Source organism: Miniopterus natalensis, chromosome 5, assembly GCF_054644295.1.
Source record: "Miniopterus natalensis isolate mMinNat1 chromosome 5, mMinNat1.hap1, whole genome shotgun sequence".
NCBI classification, from domain to species: domain Eukaryota; kingdom Metazoa; phylum Chordata; class Mammalia; order Chiroptera; family Miniopteridae; genus Miniopterus; species Miniopterus natalensis.
The window spans coordinates 87,805,150-87,815,323 of record NC_142085.1 but is presented as its reverse complement, the minus strand read 5'-3'; the positions used below and the strand labels follow the sequence as shown (position 1 = coordinate 87,815,323).

The 10,174-nt window shown below is 45.4% G+C and overlaps 1 long non-coding RNA gene across 1 annotated transcript; it reads left to right on the top strand.

The window, feature by feature from the left end:
* Positions 1–662: 662 nt before the first annotated feature.
* On the top strand, positions 663–9,553 carry LOC107535733 (uncharacterized). The gene is made up of 2 exons (XR_001603055.2): positions 663–905; positions 8,421–9,553. It is a non-coding gene; the product is annotated as an uncharacterized LOC107535733 (long non-coding RNA).
* Positions 9,554–10,174: the final 621 nt, after the last annotated feature.

The following is a 10,174-nucleotide window of genomic DNA, read 5'->3' as shown; positions in this document are numbered from 1 at the left end:
TCGGTTCCCGCCGCCCTCGGGCTGCCGGTGACGCGCGTGGAGAGCTAGGAGCCGGTGCTTTGTCTCCCGCGGGGAAGGGCCGCCGCCCGGCCGCTGGGCGCCCCCCGACTTGACCTCTCGAGGCGAACGGCGGCGCCGTTGTCTAGCAGACGGAGGTTGTGCCCTCGGGGCAGCTCTAGGGGCACCTCGCTGACCCGGAGCGAGGGGAGGCGCGTGCCGTGGGGGTGCAATGAGCCCGGCTAACTGAGCCTTGAGGCCGGAGGACACCCTGACGCGGCGCCGCGAGCCGCGCGGGCCACTGCGGGGGGCGGGGGAGGTGTCGCCTGGAAACGGGGAGCGGCGCCGGCGCTGACCGCGGGGGTCAGAGGGTCTCCTGATCGGCCGGCCCGCACCGGCTCTACCCAAACGGACATCCCCGAAGGTGTCGCGGGCTTAGAGTGGGGTATCCCCAGTAATCAGGTCAGTGTGGAGAAAACAGGTGCGACTCACATCACAGGATCCCAAAACTGAAGGACCGGGGCCCAAAGAGGACGCGGGCGAGCAGCTGGGGGGGGCGCTGGGAGCGCGGTGAGCCGGGGGCGGTGAGCGGCGGAGGGGCGCCAACGAGCAAGCCGCCTCCGTCTTTGAACTTGGAAGTCTTTACGTAGCAAAAAGTTAACAGAAAAGGGAACTAAACGCAAAGTTGAAAGCAAATTACAATAAGTGAACTTGACTCTTAAGTCAAATCGGTAACATAACTATGTCATTAAACAGAGAAAAGAATTGTCCCCCAGATATTTTTATTTTTTTTAATCCTCACCTGCGGATGTTTTTATTGATTTTAGAAAGAAAGGGAGCGAGAAAAAGAAACACCTATTGGTCGCCTCTCATAGGCTCCCCAACTGGAGATCCAACCTTCAACCTAGGTATGTGCCCAGACCCAGAATCAAATACCTATTGTTGACCCAGCTGACGCTCGGATTAGCTGAGCCACCCGGCCTGGGCTCCCCCAAATGTATATAAATATTTTTAATCCTCACCAGAGAATGATACGTTTTCCGTTGCTTTTCAGAGAGTGGAAGGGAGAGAGAGATACATCAACTGGTTGCCTTGCGCACCTGCAGGCGCCCCAACCAGAGCCAGGTATTGAGCCTGCTAGCGAGGCACATGTCCGTGGTCAAAATCAAACCCAGGACCCTTCAGTCCCAGTGCCAGGCTCTAGCCACTGAGCCAAACCAGCTAGGTGCCCCCCAGATGTTTTTAACATACTACTCAGAGAGTATGTGGTGGGGTGTGTTAGACATGAACAGAACAAGGACAATGCACTAGGACAGAGACCAGGACAGAAAGCCCTGGATGCCTGCAAGGGGCAAAACTGGGAAAACAAGAACCTTGTCCCCAGGGTAACTTGCCCTCCCCCATCACATCGCTGGTCATGCTGCTCAGATTTCTGAGTGGTTCCTGCCTAAAGATAACATCTAGGCCTCAGTTGTAGTTTAGCTCCAGGCCCAGAAAAGCAGCAAAACCAGAAAAGTGGCCACCTCAGGACCAGCTACATTAACTAATGGCCCCCTGCCCTGGCACCGGCCAATCTGTGGAGACAGTGAACCTGGAAGAGTGCACCTAGAAAGCTGATGACTATTCTATTGTGACACTCCCCTGAGCCCTCCCCTAAGATTCCCACCTGCAAGAGATAAATACTCTGAGGACAAAGGACCCAGAGCACGCTCCCTAGGTAGCTGGCCAGCACCATCTCCTTCCCTCCAAGGGGACCCCCCCCACACACAAGACCTCCAATCAGGGGAGCAATGGGCAGTGGTGGCTTGTCCCTGTCTTACCCCCTGAAGCTGTCTCCAAGGCCCCTTCTCACTTCTCAGTGAGCTGAGGCAGCCGAGCCAGGCTCTCCTGTTGCTTCTAGGCTCTTCCTTGTTTAACCGTCCCAAGTATGTTTTTGCTGCCATCATGGACCCAGTACCCTTTGACTCATTGCTGGGTGACCCTTCCCTTTGCATATCCCCATCCCCTTTCCTTAAATAAATTAAATTTTTCTTTATCCACCGTCATAGATGGCTCTTTAGCCTCCCCGAGCACCACTAAACTTCACCTTTTAGGATATATGCTAAGGATGAAAAAAGGACTGCAGAGGAATCTTCAGCTACATTTAGTGGTTTATAATTAATGGTAATATTGTTGCTATGGCTTTGAAACTATATTGTAGGGTACACAAATATTTAAATGTTAAAATGCACAAGACTTTCAGTGTAAGAGAAAATGAAATACAGATACAAGATCAAGGAATTTCAGGAAAAAACCTGTAATATATTTAAATTGAAAATATCAGTTTGAGCACATGATTTTTTTTTTTAATATATTTTTGTTGACTTCAGAGAGAAGGAGAGAGAGAGAGAAACATCAATGATGAGAGTCATTGATTGGCCCGCTCCTGCACGCCCCCTGCTGGGGATTGAATCCCGAAACCCAAGCATGTGACCTGATAAGGAATCAAACCTCTATCTCCTGGATCCTAGGTCAATGCTCAACCGCTGAGCCGCACCAGCCGGGCAAGCACATGATTTTTAAAATTTCCTAGTCCTATGAACTGAAAGGATCTGGAAGAGTAGTTGACCAGTTAATTCCAGTTTGCCGGGGACTGAGAGGATTTCCCAGAATGTTTGACTTTGTGTTAATACTGTCCCAGGTAAACCATTAAGGCTGGTTAGCTTACAGTAACGATGAACACACTTGCCCATCAGATCATGGTTTCTAAATTCCACTTCCAACTAAATAGATTGAGAGCATCTTGGAGAATTGGCTGACTCCAGTTCTGGGGCAGGAAAAGTCCACGTTAGGTCAGACCTTTTGTTGTGCCTGAATGCAATGGAAGTGCTTAGACTAATGAAGCTATGTCAACAGCACTTAGGAGAACAGGCAGAGCTAATCCATAGTGATAGACGCCAAATCCAAATTTGGCTAGGAGGAAAAAGGAGCAGGATCCACTGGGAGGGAAGGTGAGGAAACTTCTGGGGGTGATGAAAATTTTCTACATCGTGATTAGGGTTGTGATTACCCAGGGGTGTGTGTGTGTGTGTGTGTGTGTGTATATATTTGTCAAAACTCATTAAACTGTACCACTAAAATGGGTGTACTTAATGTAAATTATATTTCATGTATATTATACCTCAGTAAAGTGTAGAAATAAATGAAGAACCAACAAAATTTAAAAAGCAGAGGCTGTATTCAGAGGTTGCTGTAGCAAGAAAGTCAGCCACCATCACTTGTGTTTGGCAGAGACTCAAAGGCAGGCAGAGGAGAGGGGAGCTTCTTAGTGGAGGGAAGGGGAGGCCCACATGCACCCTGGTGGGGGCTGTGGCAGAGACGCTGGAGGCAGCTGATTAGCGGTGGGGCATCCCTATGATTGGTTAGGGGTGTATATTTGGCTTTCTTCAGTTCTAAGTTGGAAGTGGGAACAAAAATTAGAGAAGCTGTCAGTTTTTAATCAAGTCCTACCGTATTGAGCTGATTGTTACAGAAGGTTTGTTTAGCTGTCTGGATTGTTACAGAGATAACAGTCTGACTTCCTTCAAGTCTGACTTATAGCAGGCTGGCTTCCTGGGCTAGTTACTGGAGATATGGAGGTTGGTTTCCTAAGCATTTTGCTGCAGGTCGTGTGTCAGAATTCTATTTTTATATATGGTCTGGCCATGTCCATTTGTACATTCAGTCTTCAAAAGTAAATTTAAAATAAATAAGTAAATGTAAAATTTTTTTAAAAAGAAGCCAGCTTGGAAGATCTTTCACAGGCCAAATTTAGGGCAATTTTAGCATGTGACTACAATTGATGGTAATACTGAATAGATAAAAATCTATACAGTTATACTTGATGAGAGAGAAGGGGGGCAGGAGACTATTTTTCATCATTGGAAATTACTACTACACCAAATTCTTACTCTGAAAATTGGTTATTAAAGGGAAACATAGTGTTTGCCCTGCCTTTACAATCGGGTGCTAACAAATAAATGTAGAATAAATGCTATAGTTAGAAAATGACTTATACAGATCCTAAAGAAATAATTGAGCCCTGGCCAGGCGTGGCTCAGCGGTTGAGCATTGACCTAGGATCCAGGAGATTGCAGTTCAATTCCTGGTCAGGGCACATGCCCGGGTTGTGGGCTCGATCCCCAGTTGGGGGTGTGCAGGAGGTAGCCGATCAATGACTCTCATCATTGATGTTTCTATCTTTCTGTCTCCCTCTCTCTTCCTCTCTCTGAAATCAATAAAAGATATATTTTTAAAAAATAGTAATAATTGACTTAAGCAAGGGTTATTCATGGACTTTAAAACCTTTAGATGGCAGATTGCTGAGAAATAGGAGTATTCATGTGGCACCAAAATATCACTCCACAAGTAATTTATCTAATTGTAGAGAACACACTTGTGTAGCGGAGTCATCTGGTGGTCACCACCTGTACCAACCAGTCATTTAGAATCTGTAATAATGAGACAACCTCCAATTTGCAGAAAGTACAGGAGAAAGAGTAGTAGCGCAAATCTAAAAATACTAGCAAAATTAATTATCCCCAAAAAACACTTTATGAAACTATCAACAATAAATATTTACTAAGCACCTGAGTTAGGCCTAGTTTTCAATATCCACACCACTTCAAGCTGCAATTTCAAATGAGATATCAAAGTATGATGACATTTCTTACATATTACTGTATTAAGTAGCACACACTATTGAGTTAGATTGATGTTAAGAAAATTGGCCACATCTTTCCCATCTGCCTACTACTTAGACTCCAACCTTTATTCCTATTATGATTTAGGAGCCACCTAGTAGGATGTTAATAGACCAGATGGAAAAAAGAAAACTGCATCTGCAGTAAGTCTGGCCTGTGTCATTGGCACCCAAAAAGTCCAGGGACCCATGACATGGGGAGAACAGAGGTTGAGGAAGTTGATAGTGATTCATGGGCGCTCTCATGAGCCTCAGAGCCGGTGTGACCATGACCCTGAGCATGAACAGATCGTGCTGTCCCGTGAGCCAGGACCGTTGCTCGGGCCATTCCTCCTGTCTGCAGTGCTCTTTCCATGATTCCTCACCAGGTTACCTCCTGTTCCTCATTAGCAATCAGCTTCAGAGACATTACTTATTTAGCTTATTATGTGTCAAAGATTTGTGGTTTTATAGTTATGGGAGCTAAACCAAGCTTTCTAGACTAATTCTTTTCTATCCCCACCCGAGGATATTTTTTTCCATTGCTTTTCAGAGAGAATGGAAGAGAGAGAGAGACATCGATGTGAGAGAGACACCTTGGTTGATTGCCTCCCACACTCTCCCCTACCAGGGCAGACACTCTAAGCGCTGAGCCGAACCAGCTAGAGCTGGTACAGGGTTTCGACAAATTGTGAAACAGGCAGTGCTTTGTCCGACTCTGGGAAAGAGCGCCACCTAGTGAGGGAACAAAAGCAAAACATCTAAATGCTGTGCTTCCGAGCTCTGGTCAAAGCCAAGTCAACGCGGGCCCTTGGAAGACTATTCACTATAGACCCAGACTGGGGAGGGGGGGGGGTGTGCGGTCAAGAGAAGGGACTGATGAAGCCCAAATGGAATGCCTTAGAATGTTCCAGATCAAAGCCAGGCTCATCCCTCTTGAGCAGGTTGAAGTCTGTATGAGGTGCGTTACCCAGTGGGAGACTTGGAAATCTGAGATCTCGCTGGGTTTCTGGAGAGCAAATAGAATACAGGGAAAGGTGTAGACAGAACGAGAGATGGGAAGTGATGGCTAACCCTTTGCTGGGCACTTAGTGTGCATTGTTTCCTTAGTCCCCACAGCAGGCAAGAGGTAAAACCTCAACTTGGATGAAGTTAAGCTGATTTCAGACTCCGCTCTCTTAAACATTCACAACAGGCTTCCCATAGGTACATAAGCAATACTAGCAACCTTTAGCAAAATAACAGTACAACCACTGCAGAGAATGACATAAGGTGTGTTTAATCTCATCAGACTGATGTGGTAAACCTAAGTGTCTCCTATTGGGACATCCTCATGTCGTGCCCATAGGCTCTTGACCGGAATAACAAGTCTTCCTCTTGGCAGGAGAAAGCTTAGACATGGGAAGGTTGTCTTGTTCCTAGGAATGAAGTACTTCATATAGCGAAACGATTCCAGACAGTTGAGTAGTGTTTCTGCCCAGACAGAGGAACAGCCAAAAGGTAGGGAGGGCAGGTCTGGGTAGGAGGCAAACTAAAAGGGGCTACAGAGTCTTTTTTTATTTTTAGAGAAAGAGGAAGGGAAAGAGAGAAACATCAATGTGAGAGTAAAACATCAATCTGCTTCCTCCTGAACATTCCCAACTGGGGATGGAGCCCAAACCCTGGGCATGTGCCCTGACCCGGAATGGAACCAGCGACCTCGGTGCATGGCACAATGCTCAGGCAACTGAATCACACTGGCCAGGGCCACAGAGTCTTTCTTAATAAGGAAAACAGGACTATCCAAGGCCTTGGAAAGCATGGAAAACTTAGGTGTGTTTAAGCAAACAAAAGTTTCCAGAGGCCCATTCTCAGCAGTGAGGGAGCCCTGGAGGTGGAAGTAAAGCAGGATGGGGGTGGGGCTCTGTGGTGGTTAGTTCCATTCCACTAGGACCCCAGGAGTAAGCCCTTCACGAAGAAGGGGATCCAGCCCCTAGAAGAAGAGACTGGTAAGGGCCAGGAAGTGTTCCAAGGCCTCAGACACTGAAAACAGGAATGAGCAAGGTATACAGGAAAAACAGCAAATGAACAGGAATTCCTGTTCTGTACAGGAATCTTATTAGAAGGCATTAAAAAGCCCAGCTGGGCGGTTGAGCATTGACTATGATCCAGGAGATCAAGGTTCGATTCCAGGTCAGAGCATATGGCCAGCAGGGGGTGTGCAGGAGAGCAGCTGATCAGTGACTCATCTTTTGTGTTTTTATCTCTCTCTCCCTCTCCCTTCTTCTCTCTGAAGTCAATAAAAATATATATATTTAAAATAAAACTAAATTTAAACTGTTACTACTAAATATTTTTCTAAATATTTTAATAGAATAATTTTATTTATTTTAGATACAGCTTCAGAATTATTCTTGAATTTCTAAAGTTCCTTCTGTGATGGTTCTATGTGTCTTTAACCAAATGTTGATCATAACAATAGGCCATTAGGGCCCTAGCCAGTTTGCTCAGCGGTTAGAGCGTCAGCCTGGGGACTAAAGGGTCCCGGGTTCTATTCCAGTCAAGGACATGTACCTTGGTTGCAGGCTCAATCCCCGCCCAGGTCAGCAGGAGGCAACCAATTGATGTGTTTCTCTGCCCCCCCTTCCACTCTCTCTCAAAAGCAATGGAAAAAATATCCTCAGGTGAGGATTAAAAAAAAAAAAGGCCATTAGGCATTCAGTAACTCATGCATTTACTGCATTTCTAAATGCTATAGCAAGCGGCTGAAGGAGAGCAGAATATGCCACTCCAAAATGTGCCACTTTGGCATGTAGATGAATCTGAGCTGAAGTCAATCAAGGCCCAGCAGACTCAAGAAAAATGTTTACCTTTTTCTTATTTACTTCAAAGAATTTACATAGGGGGCCAGGCCCACAATGAGTACTATTATCAGAAATAACTTTTTATCTATAAAACCTATCTGTGTGGCAGGGCAAACATCTAATTACCAAACATTCCTTCTTTGTCCTGTGAATGACCTTCCTCTCTTTTTTTTTAATGTATCTTTATTGATTTCAGAGAGAGGAAAGAAGAGGGAGAGAGAGAGAGAGAAAAACATCAATGATGAGAGAGTCATTGATCAGCTGCGGCCAGCCACCCAGGCATGGGCCCTGACTGGGAATCGAACCCTGATCGCCTGGATCCTAGGTCGACGCTCAACCACTGAGCCACGCCCAGCCGGGCGACCCTCCTCTTTTTGGAAGACCCAGGCTCCTACTCCCATTCCAGAGCTCAGGACGGCATATGAACCTCAACTGCCTGCTTTGCCCTCGAGTCTCATATCTTTGGGGCTCCTGCACACACAAGATTAAAATTTTTTTCTCTCCAGTTTATCTATGTTAACTTAATTATTAAGCCAGTCAAAAGAACCTAGAAGGGTAGAGGGGAAAAAATGTCCGCCCCTACACAGCTAGTAGAATTATGTTATCACATTTCTTGATATCTTCTGAATATTAATTTACATCTTAACATTTACTAGTTATAGAATCTCATATATATATATTTGTGACTGGACTTGTTAAGTACTCACCAAGTCCATTCCTCTTCTTCCTGGTCATAGAGGTGAGCTCCGTGGTCCCTCTTCCTTGCAGTCTAATGTAGCCAGGTGGCCGAGTTCCAGATGATGGGATGTGGGCAGAGGGGTGTATGGCATTTCAAGGCTGCGCCCAAAACCACCTCTCTCATTCTCTTTCCCATCCTGCAGCTGATGGAGAGGAAGACAGGGAACGCGCATGCTGGACCGTGCTGGGGATGTAAACCCCGAAGAGGCAGGAGCTCATCTGCCGGAGCAGCTGATGTTTGATACTCTTCACACTCTTCCAAGAGAATTTCAAGAAATGTTCAGAAACAACCAAGGAAGCCATAAGGTGTCTAGGAGAACCTAAGTTGTAAATCTGCCAACTACTTTCTAAATTTGAAGGTCACATTTGGCTGGGGGTGGGTGCTCCTAGGCAAGATGGTTGTGTAAACTCCTAAATCCCCACTGAAGTGACTCAGGGCAAAAATACCCACATCAGTGCTAGAAACCTGGAGTTACACTCAGCTGCCAGAAATAAGGGGGAATGTCTGGTAGACGTTTTTGTTGATGTGTTACTAGCACATTGAGTAACTAGCACATTAAGTAACAGTGTGACTCTTGGGATGTGATCATAATGTGACTTCCCTTTTGTCACCCATTGTGTCTTTACATTGGCCTCATGGGTTTGTTTTTTCTTTGTCCCTGGAACAAAATGCTGGTTCCTTGATTTTTTTTTTTTTAATTCTTAGGTAACAAAAGGTCATATAATCACTTTAAGTCAGAACACAGGCTCAGTCTGAAATGCCCAGTCCTATATAATAAAACCCTGACTCTGACTTACAGTTGAGGCTTCCCCGTTCGGTGCAGGCCTGTAGCAGCCCACAGGGGGAGACAGGTGCGGAGCTGGTCGGGGGCTTCTACTTCCCTGCCTTGTTCTGCGCCTTCTCTGTTAGCAGACCAGTCATGGGTTCTGACTTCTCCATGTATTGAACTGCAGGAGGGAGGAGGTGTGCGGTTACTGTTCACGTTGGTAGCCTGTTAGAGGCACGTTGCAGGAGTATCTTATTTGACTACTGTTGTCTTGCCTGGCAGTTGTTCGAAGGGGACTCTTTCTCTCCTGGTTTTAGAGACCACCCTGTTGTTGAGAATTTCTCACCTAGAGTTGAGTCGAAAAACTAAGACTACAGTTGTACTCCAGGAAATCTTAAGAAAACCATATCTCTCCTTTGGACTTCAAAAGGTTACACTAAACCTAAACGAAAAGTAGGCCAATGAAAAGTGAAATTTTAACAAAAATAGACATTGCGTCAAAGACCTGACATTTATTTTCACTGTCTTACAATTTTATTTGTCAATTATACTTCACTAAAAGGGGAAGGGGCGAGGAGAAGATGGGGTAGTCACAGTCTGCAAATGAGCACCATTGCCCAGGTGGAACGATGTCTCAGACTTGTTGGGACCCCAGAATTTGTATAGGCAAGAGCTTTGTGTGCCAGCAAAGACCAGACACTAAACACAACTTCCAGGGTGCTCCATGGAGATATTTATTCTTCATTTAGCGCTAAAAGATGAAGGCTTTTTATTCCATGTCATCAAAGTTGGAGTTAGAATAAAATATCACATACTTACCTTAAACAATGCATTTTAACTTAAAACATACAAGTGCATATTCATTCAATACTTTCCAGATGAAGAGTCAGAAAATGATTGGACCTACCTATCACCACACTATAACGCACTGTCTGTGATTTCCATTTTCAGTTCTCTGAAGGGGAGTGGGAACTTAAAGACACCTGCAAAGAATCTGATCCTTCAGCTGTTTAATGATTTTCCCAGTCTTATATATTTCTTTTGCCCACATCTAATTGAACAGTGATTATTTTTAGTGGCTCACCTTTATTGAGCATTCCATTTAGTTTTCATCGAAATAACTTTTCCTT